General features: G+C 32.3%; 1 protein-coding gene across 5 annotated transcripts in view; it reads left to right on the top strand.

The window, feature by feature from the left end:
* LOC143056797 (otoferlin-like) overlaps positions 1 to 12,882 on the top strand; it is a 162,855-nt gene that overhangs the window by 44,677 nt on the left and 105,296 nt on the right. The window lies entirely within an intron of this gene.

Genomic DNA, 12,882 nt, shown 5'->3' with positions numbered 1-12,882 from the left:
TCCAACCTATCATTGTTATAATGTAAAAAGGAAGTTATTTGGAGGAGATTTACCACTGTTTACATTCAGGTATTCATTCCTCTTTGATCAAGTCATATCTAAGCATCTTAAAGTCATATTGTTTTGTTAAAAAGATTCGTAAGGGTTCCACGGAACCCAGTGTCTCGCCTACTTTTGCTGTTAATCGCAGACTCAACAAAAATGAGGAAAAAATATCAATAAAAACTTCCCTCTCGATACTGTCTTTTGATTGAAAGAAGCTTCCAAGTTTGGTAAAAAATCCAGGATAGTTTATGAATCTAATAAATGTGTTATAAACTTTAACTGCAGACTGTATGTAATGTTAACTGGAAGAAAAACTAAGTCCATTTATAAGTAAAATACGGAAAAAGTAATTTTTTTTTTACAAAATTTACTTCTGAATAATATCTTATGATCAGAAACAAGCTTTTGTCTAAGTTTGGTAGAAATCCAGGATAGTTTAAGAACATTATAAAAGTTTTAAAAACTTAAACCACAGAGTGAATGTTTTGTTTCTGGCAAAAAAACTAAGTCCATTTATAAGTAAAATACGGAAAAGTGGAAATTTATTTTTACAAAATTTTCTCCTTGATACTATCTTATGATCATAAACAAGCTTCTGTTCAAGTTTGGTACAAATCAGGATAGTTTATGAAAGTTATTAAAATTTTAAAAACTTTAACCACAGAGTGAATGTAATGTTTCCTCGCAGAAAAATTAAGTCCATTTATAAGTAAAATACGGAAAAAACGGAATTTTATTTTTACAAAATTTACTTCTGGGTACTTTCTTATGATCATAAACAAGCTTCTGTCCAAGTTTGGTAGAAATTCAGTATAGTTTAAGAAAGTTATTAAAATTTCAAAAACTTTAACCACAGAGTGAATATTTGTGGACGCCGCCGCCGACGACAAAATGTAGGATCGCTTAGTCTCGCTTTTTCGACTAAAGTCAAAGGCTCGACAAAAAGGGAGGTGAAAAGAACAATAAGGTCACTGTACACTATATTTTACACATGTTTAGTTTTGCATTATGGTCTTAGCAACTACAAGTCATTTTGTTCCATTCCAATATATGTCACAGTATACTACAATTAACACTTGACTGACTTTGATCTAAGCAATTTCAAGTGATTTGTCAAAAATATTTTACCAATAAACATTCTCTTAGATGAAGGTCCATACAAACATGAGGCCACCCTTACCTACATTATAAACATAAATGATTTCAGTTGAGCCAGATCCAATATTATATGATATAATAATCTATTAAATGTGAATTCTTGTTTCTAATTGTGGTAATGAATATTAAGATTATGGTACTGCCCAATAATGTTACTAAACAATTTAAAGACTTCAATACATATCTTCAACTTTTAAGTTTAGATCATTCTGATTTTGTAATTACTATCTTTATGTCTTTAAACTTTATTCAAGTGAATTTGTTGCATGTGAATATCAATAGCTTACACTGCGTCATGGTGATTCTAAACCATAGTTATGTCAGAAAAATGCACTTTCAATCGCATAATATTGACATACTTGAGTGCCATTTATTTTAATTAAAACCTGCTAGCAGAAAATTAATATTCTTTTCCAAATTAAAAGAATGCTACTTCATGTTGTTTCGACATTGATGAGAATTTTAGAATAATCAATGAAAAATAATTTTAAGGTTGAATAAGTAATTGTTACTTAAAGGATTGCAGAAAACGTAAGATTTGATTGTATAAGAAATGTACTGACATCCTAGGAAACATGTAATTAGGTGTATGGTTCCATGTGAAACTTTCACATCATGGCAATCTGTATTTGAATTTGATCAACCGTAATTAGACTTAATTGGTATCTACTGTATATAGCTTTAACCAACTCTCTGCAATGTCAGGATCAAGTTGATTTGAAAATCTCTTTAATTCAATAACTGTTGGAATGAATTTCAAATGATGCTGTGATAAATGTGTAGAAGTTTTTCATTAAGTTTTCCTTAAGGACATATTTTGTTTCCTGAGGTGGAAGTCACAGCGTCTTTAGTGTCTTTAGTTTCTTTGAATTATGTAACAACATTTTTTGTTAAGAAATTTTCAACTTATTGTCCTGCAAGATTTTATTTATATAGGCCATGCTATTTTGTGGGAAGAGTTCACTCCTGGAATCTAGTGCAAAAGATGCTGTTCTACCAGTCACAATAATCAGAAATCGCCTTAATTCAAAAGTCACTGTCTAAAGAATCCTTCATACCCTGTCTAAAAAATGAAACTAAAGACAAACCTTCATGATACCCAACACAACCAAGTTGCAAAGTGTTAAATGCTTTCTCCAGTTAGTTTGTCTGTCCTCATGTTCAGTTTCAACATGATTTCACAACAGACATATATTTTAGTTTATACTATAACATTAAACAGATCTCCCAAAGTTGTAAAATCTTCCATATCCAGACATATCTAAAATAAATTGACAACACAATATTTTGATATGTATATATATTAGGGATGTCAACTCGGTGAAGACTTACTTATCGATTACTCGTTGGATTTACTGAGCAATACTCGAGGTCTCGCTTGATAAAATATTTACAAAAGTGGAAACACAAAATTATACCCTTTCATGTACGTGTATTGTGGGTCATTGTCTTATGATAAAAAAACCCTCAATATTATTACTTAGGACTAGATAATAGTCCCAAGAAATTTTATACCATAATTAATAGCTCATTTACTACATGTATGTAAACAGGTAATAATCTAAGTAAGGAATGACTGTAATATTTTTTCTGTCTATGAAGAAATAACATTAAAAATTTGGTGCAAACTGAATAACGTGCGTAACGGGTTATTTAACAGTCTGCACCACATTGTTTATGTTATTTCGAATAGACAGAAAAAATATTACAGTCATTTCTTATAATTTAATTCTAAATTCCATTTTAAATCGTAGAAAACTATGAAAAAACGTTGATGACGTCAAGGTCACATGACTAAATTATGTCTATGGGCTCATAACAAAATAACGTCAGCCAATCAGAAGACGCGTTACATCCAAAATTAAATTATTCAGTAATTGAATAATATCTTAAGAAAAATTATTACTCAAATAACAGTTTTTAGGAACCGTAGATAAACACATTTAATGATCAACAAAGGGGTGATGATTGAAACTTACTGGTACCATTAATCATTTTCTGAGGAAAGATACAGGGTGCAACGAATTTGTTCTTATTTAACAGTATTATCTCATCATTTTTTTTTTCTGGGACATAGCGATTTCTCAAATTTGTAAGGTAACTTATAGTCCTGCTGATGAAATGCTCTGGTACAGAGAAGGGAGAGTGAATAAGATTATTTAGCCAAAAAACAAAATCCTTAGGGAAATGCTCTTGTTCATATATTCTACATGTACATCTGCTAGGAGGTATTTCAAAATGACAGTTTAACGCCAACATTGGAATCATATTTTCTTTTTTATTAATTTTGATTAATTTATAATAATTTCCTGGGAGGCACTCACAATAAAATTCAGTTTTGTTTATAAACCTATGAAAGCAACAACATTCTAACAAGAAATCGATTAGTCGAATATCATTTTGGTACACGATACTCGGTACTACAGAGCGATACTCAAGTACTCGTTGACATCCCTAATATAAGTGTCTATTGAAAACATTGAGAGAAAAGGAAACAAGATGAAACCTTATTGTCTGTTTGATGAACTCAGATGTTGTATTTCTTAATTAGTACTTTTCCTCACAGCTAAGTTTCGTATCAGGTTATAAACAAGAACTCTGATGTCCTCTCAAGTGTCAATCAGTTATTTCTCCAGGATACTTCTAAATGGTTGGGAATGACCACCAGGCAGAATTTAGTAAAGAAAGAATATATTTTACATTGAAACCTTTTTAGCAATCACCATGATTACAATTCTTCTTATTTGAAGGTCACTTTCCAAAGACTCCTTCATATATAAACAAGTAGAGGATGTATGATTGCCAATGAGACATCTATCCACAAGAGACAAAGGCTAAGGATGTAAGCAATAATAGGTCATAAACAACCTTCAACAATGAGGAAAAACTAGACAATTTATTAAGCTATGAAAGGGCACAGCATTGGAAAATGTTAACAAATTCAAAAGAGAAAATTAAATGACCTGATTTATGATAGAAGCAATTATCAAATAACAATATGACAAACAGCAAACAGTGTTAATAATTGAAATACAGGCTCCTACATGAAAAAATGGATGGGTTTAAACATGTTTGTGAGCACAACAGAAGACATCAGTTGGAATTGACTTGACTCATCAGATCAGCATAATATACAACAACTAGATAAACACAAAAGTATTGAAAAAAGATTACTTGAAGGTTACAGTTTGGCTAATTTATCTGTACATGACATGCCTATATATAGTTGTATCACCTCTATTTGTTTATTTTGTTGTGTTGTTGGTCTGCTGTGTCATTAAGGCTTATACTAAATCTCCCTCTGTTCTCTATATACAGGATTGTAATACCTCTAGACATGACCTTACTGATAATTCCTTGCCTTTAGATTATTAAATAAAGTATCATAGAAATGATATAAGAAAGTCTGTGACAAAACCCATGTTGTTTTTTTATATTCCAATCTGTTGCATGTGCATTGTGATTTTAAAGATTGATTTTAATTGGTCTAGTCAATCAATGGCATGTAAATTTAGTTCATCTCTTCTGTATATTTAAAAGAATAATTGCCGTAATAAAGTCAATATTGTATTGTTTCTATGAGACCTTAAGGTGACATAACCACATGAAAGACAAAAGATTTACATATTGTTGTTATGTTAGATGTAAAGAAACATGCAATAAAAGCATTAGAGATGAGTACTTCACCTAAACACACTATAATGTATAAAAACGTCACAATATCTATTTTCTCTAGAAATGTCAGAAATGACAGACTCCTGGGATACATTGATAGATCCCAGTCTCTTATTATTGTCTACTTTCTTTCAAACCTTATTTAATTATTTATATATTTTTACAGTTATGTCTCAGGAAAGATAGAAAATCAAGATTTCTATGAAAAAATAATCAATTATATACACCAAAATTGGTCTGCTTTCTAAACTCTTTATTTTTTCTGGAGAAAGTTTTTCCTTATTGTCTCATGAAATGATGATTCTTGTTCATTCAGTTGACTAAGCATACCCTCCTACACTTTATATGCACATATACAATGATATTCATCAGACTGGTGTTAAAGGAACTCATATCTTGCATCTTTGAAATTGTTAGATGTATCTATTATATAGTTTTACCTCTTTTCATAGTGGTTTATTACAAGTACAAACAATTAATGAAAGTAAATTTTCAAGTCAAAATTACCCAGTTTGAAATTATAGACCATATGATTTATATAAATTTTACCACAGTTCTTCCTTTGCTTTCCTTATTTCCCCAACAATCAGTTTTTAGATAGCTTCTATAATAGCATGAATAGAATTCATTGTGTGCAAGAAACACTGAGTTTACAAAATAACAGTATATAAATGTTTCTGACAGGATTTCAGGATTCCTTAGAGTTCTATAGGCATAGTTAGCAACAGTTTGATGTAAAAGGTTAGGCTGAATATATGCCGTACATGCCTGGAAGATATATTCAATTAGCCTACAAATAATTAGTCTTGTTTTCATGAAATGATCCTCAGCATGACACATTTAAAAAGAAAATGTCATTATATAATGATAGACAAAAACTTTTTTTCTAATTTTACAGTCGTGTTAAAAGGAGGTGAAGGATATAAACATGCATTAAACATTTTATTGTTGAGGCTGTTATTGGTCATAGCTATCCTATATTCATTGTCAATTGTATTGTCAACATTAAGGTTCAGTCTATGGTTTAAGTTTGTTTATGCATCAATAACTTCATCAAACCTCCATGAAATTTAATTTAATTTGGACAATAGCTGTTTCATGATCAGTAGACAGTACAGTACACAGTCAAAGAGACAAAAACCTGACCAAAGACCAGAAACATCCCAAGCCACCAATGGGTCCTTAACACAACAAGAAAATCCATCAACCCTAAACCAAAAAATAAGTCTCATCATATGATAATCAAGCACAATCAATCATACCTAATATGAGAAGAACATAACATGTATCTTGCCAACAACTGGTTTTAGAATAAAGGTGTTTATTTCCAATGCAGTGACCCTGTTAGTGAATCAATTTTAATTTAAAAAAATACTATCTGTACTGATTTGACCAAAGTATTGTAACTATATCCCTTCTTAATAATTCTATTTTAAGGTCTAGTAGATTTTGAGGTGCATGATAACTTTTTTGTGCTTTTTATTGAAATTTTTTTGGTATCACGTTGGGGTCAGCGTCGTCCTCGTTGTCCTAATACTTTTGGTTTTCACACTATATCTTTAGTTAAAGTAATTAGAAATCTATGAAATTTAAACACAAGGTTTATGACCACAAAAGGAAGGTTGGGATTGATTTTGGATGTTTTGGTCCCAACAGTTTAGGAATTAGAGGCAAAAAAGGGCCCAAATAAGCATTTTTTTGGTTTTTGCACTATAACTTTAGTTTAAGTAAATAGAAATCTATGAAATTTCGACACAAGGTTTATGACCACAAAAGGAAGGGTGGGATTGATTTTGGGAGTTTTGGTTCTAACTGTTTAGGAATTAGGGGCCAAAAAAGGGCTTAAACAAGCATTATTCTTGGTTTTTGCACAATAAATTTAGTATAAGTTAATAGAAATCAATGAAATTTAAACACAAGGTTTATGAACACAAAAGGAAGGTTGGGATTGGTTTTGGGAGTTGAGATCCCAACAGTTTAGGAATTAGGGGCCAAAAAGGGGCCCAAATAAGCATTTTTCTTGGTTTTCGCACCATAACTTTAGTATAAGTAAATAGAAATCTATGAAATTTTGGGAGTTTTGGTCCCAACAGTTTAGGAATAAGGGGACAAAGGGTCCAAAACTAAACTTTGTTTGATTTCATCAAAAATTGAATAAGTGGGGTTCTTTGATATGCCAAATCTAACTGTGTATGTAGATTCTTAATTTTTGGTCCTGTTTTCAAAGTGGTCTACATTAAGGTCCAAAGGGTCCAAAATTAAACTTACTTTGATTTTAACAAAAATTGAATCCTTGGGGTTCTTTGATATGCTGAATCTAAAAATGTACTTAGATTTTTGATTATTGACCCAGTTTTCAAGTTGGTCCAAATCGGGGTCCAAAATTAAACTTTGTTTGATTACATTAAAAATTGAATTATTGGGGTTCTTTGATATGCCAAATCTAACTGTGTATGCAGATTCTGAATTTTTGGTCCCGTCTTCAAATTGGTCTACATTAAGGTCGAAAGGGTCCAAAATTTTCAATTGCACAGTATTGTGCAATAGCAAGAAGCTTTTCCCATCACTTTGCGTCCGTCGTCGTCCGTCGTCCGTCGTCCGTCGTCGTCGTCGTCGTCCGTCGTCGTTAACTTTTACAAAAATCTTCTCCTCTGAAACTACTGGGCCAAATCAAACCAAACTTGGCCACAATCATCATTGGGGTATCTAGTTTTAAAAATGTGTGGCGTGACCCGGTCAACCAACCAAGATGGCCGCCACGGCTAAAAATAGAACATAGGGGTAAAATGCAGTTTTTGGCTTATAACTCAAAAACCAAAGCATTTAGAGCAAATCTGACATGGGGTAAAAATGTTTATCAGGTCAAGATCTATCTGCCCTGACATTTTCAGATGAATCGGTCAATCGGTTGTTGGGTTGCTGCCCCTGAATTGGTAATTTTGAGGAAATTTTGCTGTTTTTGGTTATTATCTTGAATATTATTAGCTCACCTGGCCCGAAGGGCCAAGTGAGCTTTTCCCATCACTTTGCGTCCGGCGTCCGGCGTCCGGCGTCCGTCGTCCTGCGTCCGTCGTCCGTCGTCGTCGTCGTCGTCCGTCGTCGTTAACTTTTACAAAAATCTTCTCCTCTGAAACTACTAAGCCAAATTTAATCAAACTTGGCCACAATCATCATTGGGGTATCTAGTTTAAAAAATGTGTCCGGTGACCCCGCCAACCAACCAAGATGGCCGCCATGGCTAAAAATAGAACATAGGGGTAAAATGCAGTTTTTGGCTTATAACTCAAAAACCAAAGCATTTAGAGCAAATCTGACATGGGGTAAAATTGTTTATCAGGTCAAGATCTATCTGCCCAGAAATTTTCAGATGAATCGGACAACCCGTTGATGGGTTGCTGCCCCTGAATTGGTAAATTTATGGAAATTTTGCTGTTTTTGGTTATTATCTTGAATATTATTATAGATAGAGATAAACTGTAAACAGCAATAATGTTCAGCAAAGTAAGATTTACAAATAAGTCAACATGACCGAAATGGTCAGTTGACCCCTTAAGGAGTTATTGCCCTTTATAGTCAATTTTTAACCATTTTTCGTAAATCTTAGTAATCTTTTACAAAAATCTTCTCCTCTGAAACTACTGGGCTAAATTAATCCAAACTTGGCCACAATCATCTTTGGGGTATGTAGTTCAAAAAATGTGTCCGGTGACCCGGCCATCCAACCAAGATGGCTGCCACGGCTAAATATAGGACATAGGGGTAAAATGCAGTTTTTGGCTTATAACTCAAAAATCAAAGCATTTAGAGCAAATCTGACATGGGGTAAAATTGTTTATCAGGTCAAGATCTATCTGCCCAGAAATTTTCAGATGAATCGGACAACCCGTTGATGGGTTGCTGCCCCTGAATTGGTAATTTTATGGAAATTTTGCTGTTTTTGGTTATTATCTTGAATATTATTATAGATAGAGATAAACTGTAAACAGCAATAATGTTCAGCAAAGTTAGATTTACAAATAAGTCAACATGACCGAAATGGTCAGTTGACCCCTTAAGGAGTTATTGCCCTTTATAGTCAATTTTTAACCATTTTTCGTAAATCTTAGTGATCTTTTACAAAAATCTTCTCCTCTGAAACTACTGGGCTAAATTAATCCAAACTTGGCCACAATCATCTTTGGGGTATGTAGTTTAAAAAATGTGTCCGGTGACCCGGCCATCCAACCAAGATGGCTGCCATGGCTAAATATAGGACATAGGGGTAAAATGCAGTTTTTGGCTTATAACTCAAAAATCAAAGCATTTAGAGCAAATCTGACGGAGTGAAATTGTTTATCATGTCAAGATCTATCTGCCCTGAAATTTTCAGATGGATCCGACAACCGGTTGTTGGGTTGCTGCCCCATAATTGGTAATTTTAAGAAAATTTTGACGTTTTTTGTTATTATCTTGAATATTATTATAGATAGAGATAAACTGTAAACAGCAATAATGTACAGCAAAGTAAGACCTAAAGATAAGTCAAACATGACAAAAATGGTCAGTTGACCCCCTAAGGAGTTATTGTCCTTTATAGTCAATTTTTAACAATTTTCATAAAATTTGTAAATTTTTACTAACATTTTCCACTGAAACTACTGGGCCAAGATCATTATAGATAGAGATAATTGTAAGGAGCAAGAATGTTCAGTAAAGTAAGATGTACAAACACATCACCATCACCTAAACACAATTTTGTCATGAATCCATCTGCTTCCTTTGTTTAATATTCACATATACCAAGGTGAGCGACACAGGCTCTTTAGAGCCTCTAGTTTTCTTGCGGTGTAAAAATGTTTCAAAAGATGTCGATTAGTTTTTTTGAATATGATATCATACAGTCTATACGCTTTTGAAACTCACCCTGTTTAACCGAACAATTTTTGTTTGTAAGAGTTATCTTCCCAAACATTGTTTTTCTTGTTATCAGATCTCCTCAGCAACCGTAAAAGAAAGCGACAAATTTATTTTTCCAAATTGCTCGTTATACCCTCAGGATGTTACGTTTTATTTTGACCGAAGCTTTACGAAGACTCCATATGAGAGTTATTTCCCCTTTTATATTGAAATAAATGAAATAAATTTGTAACTGGAAAACCATAAGTGATAGAGGCCTAGGGTCTTTTGATTTGAGGTCCTTGGTTCAAAAAAATTAAAATGAGGTCAAGTCAAAGGTCAAGGTCATTTTCAAATTTTTGATTTTGGCTTGTTATCTCTTATTTTCAGAAATCATAAAAGATATCGACAAAATATTTTCAGACAATTGTTAGTTGCGACATGTCGTAACACATTAATTTTACTTAAAAGGGTACGTAACATTTAATGCGAGTTTTCTCCCCTTTTATATCTAATATTAGTTATATGATGATATAACTCATTAACAATATGAAGTAGAGGCCTAAAGTGTTTTGATTTGAGGTCCTTGGTTGATGACCTTGGAATTGAGCTCAAGGTCATAGGTAAATTCAACGTTCTAGAGTTTGACCTTTGCTCTTTCCTCTTATGTATACATGATAAAGCCATGGGACTTTTTGCAAAAGCTTGCAAGCAAAGTGACCTTGAAAAAGCCAACCGGAAGTGACCTTTTGTAAACCGGAAGTAGCCCTTTTTTGTACTAATTTAATGTAAAAGTATACAGAACCATCTATTTTTGGAATCAGAGTCAACTAAACTATCAAAACATACCGGAAGTAACATCTTTTCAACTGGAAGTAAAAAATGATCTCCCTTTTTATATCTTTTTGTATAGAAATCATATATTTTTGGAATCAGCGTTTAATAAGCTGTCATTTGACGCTAAAATTGACATTTAAAACCGAATTTTAATATTTTCATATAAAAAAGATCCGTACTGGTGGAAAGACCATCAATGGTTCTCTGAACAACTGGTTTTTAATTTGAATTGAGATCAGTTTTGGAATAAGGGAAAGGGGGATGTGAAAAAAAATTGGTGGCGGTGGGGGGGGGGGGGGGGGGGGTTCAATTTTTCTCATTTCAGATTTCATAAATAAAAAGAAAATTTCTTGAAACATTTTTTTGAGAGGATTAATATTCAACAGCATAGTGAATTGCTCAAAGGCAAAAAACAAATTTTAAGTTTATTAGACCACATTCATTCTGTGTCAGAAACCTATGCTGTGTCAACTATTTAATCACAATCCAAATTTAGAGCTGAATCCAGCTTGAATGTTGTGTCCATACTTACCCTAACCGTTCAGGGTTCAACCTCTGCGGTCGTATAAAGCTGAGCCCTGCGGAGCATCTGGTTATAGTATATTTTATGATAAAAGATATGATATGAAATACCTGAATGATAGAATCAGCACGTTGATTTATATTTACAAATTATGTCCTAAAATGTTACCTGTTAATTGGTATATTAGTCTATTGAGACTATGTATCTAAAACTTACTTTGTTTTATTAAAATTTTCTTATTGCATCCATAAAAAAATTCTAACTTAATGCTTTTGCTGGCAAAACCCAAAAATAAACTTTGCAACTAAAGATGCCCTATAACTCTTTACCCAAAAACTTTTTAAAAAGTTAACACATTTATTATATTTGTGAGTGGGAGTTTCAAGATTAAAAATATCAGCAGTTAATCAAATTTATTTGCCTTATTCACATCTGAATCTACACCTTTCTTCTTGTAGCATATAGAAATTCAAAATTTCTGATTTTAAGATTTGATTAAACATGTATTTTTCTGTTAAGAAATTGTTGAAATTTTCGTAATTGAATTTTCTCATTTTCATTAGATTTGAAAATTAACGAAATAATGCCATTAAGGTATTGCTTCTTTGATTGGTATGTCAAGTTGTATGTGAATTATTTAACAGTACAAGACCTCATTACCATGAAACACACATTTTCTTAAGTTACAATTAGATTTACTCAAAATGACTGCTGTGACATTTTCAACAGTTGTTGAGTGTTTTTATGTGGGCGATACTGCCAGAAAAGCTGACAAGGAAGAAAAATACGCAAATTGTTTTCAGAAACTAAGTTAACTTGTATTCAAACAGTTGAATTTATACACCTAGAATTTTCCAATTTTTTTCATATATGTTATTACGCCTTTATGAACAATGTAACTTTTGAACGTCATTCTAATTTTGGATATAACACGTTAATTAGTTTATATAGCGTTTGTAAATGTTTGATGAAGTATGATTAATAATGTAGAATGTTTGTCACATTAGTAGAATCCTCATTGGTCTCCTGCTAACAAAGTAGTATTCTATGTGTCAAGAACTAATATTGTCAATCAATTAGTCAATTAAGTTGGTGAAGCAAGAACCTTGCAGTCCATCCCTTATATAAAACATTTATAATATGTTACTGTTATATATCTTTGATTATTCTAGCAGAACCTAGTTATATATGCATCTGGCTTTTTTTTACACTGGCAAATACAATTTTCTATTTTGACCCCTTATCCTGATAAAAACCTATGACAAGGTGATATCACCAGTATAAGAAGACATTTTCATGCAGACAATAGATTTCTTGCATTTCACACATGACCTTTGTGTTTATTGAGATTGGACACAGAAAAAGTGACTGAAATCTCTGAACTTCTGTTCCTCAGTTGCATGTTTTGTGATAATAACCCTGTAAACGACACATATTAATTGTTTGTTTTTATGATACAAGCAATAATCAGCTGTTAATTTTACATCCAGCATTAATGGACCAAACCTTATATGTTGGCAAGTTTCCTAATGTTTAATCTATACATCCTTTTTTAAGCTTTTACTCTTATGACTGTTCAACTGTTAAATTATTTAAAAGTGTTTTGTTTCAAAATGTAAATAAATCAATCAATAAGAAATGTTTGGTTACTTCTGGGATATTTACTAAAACATTGTACTAAAATTATAGCACATGTTAAAACTATATAAAGCAGAAATTGATATGCCCTACACCAAGATAGCTCAGATAAAAATGACTGGACTCATTGC

Source organism: Mytilus galloprovincialis, chromosome 1 (assembly GCF_965363235.1).
Source record: "Mytilus galloprovincialis chromosome 1, xbMytGall1.hap1.1, whole genome shotgun sequence".
NCBI classification, from domain to species: Eukaryota; Metazoa; Mollusca; class Bivalvia; order Mytilida; family Mytilidae; genus Mytilus; species Mytilus galloprovincialis.
Note: the sequence above shows the minus strand (reverse complement) of the source record. Positions and strands in the feature narration are given on the sequence as shown.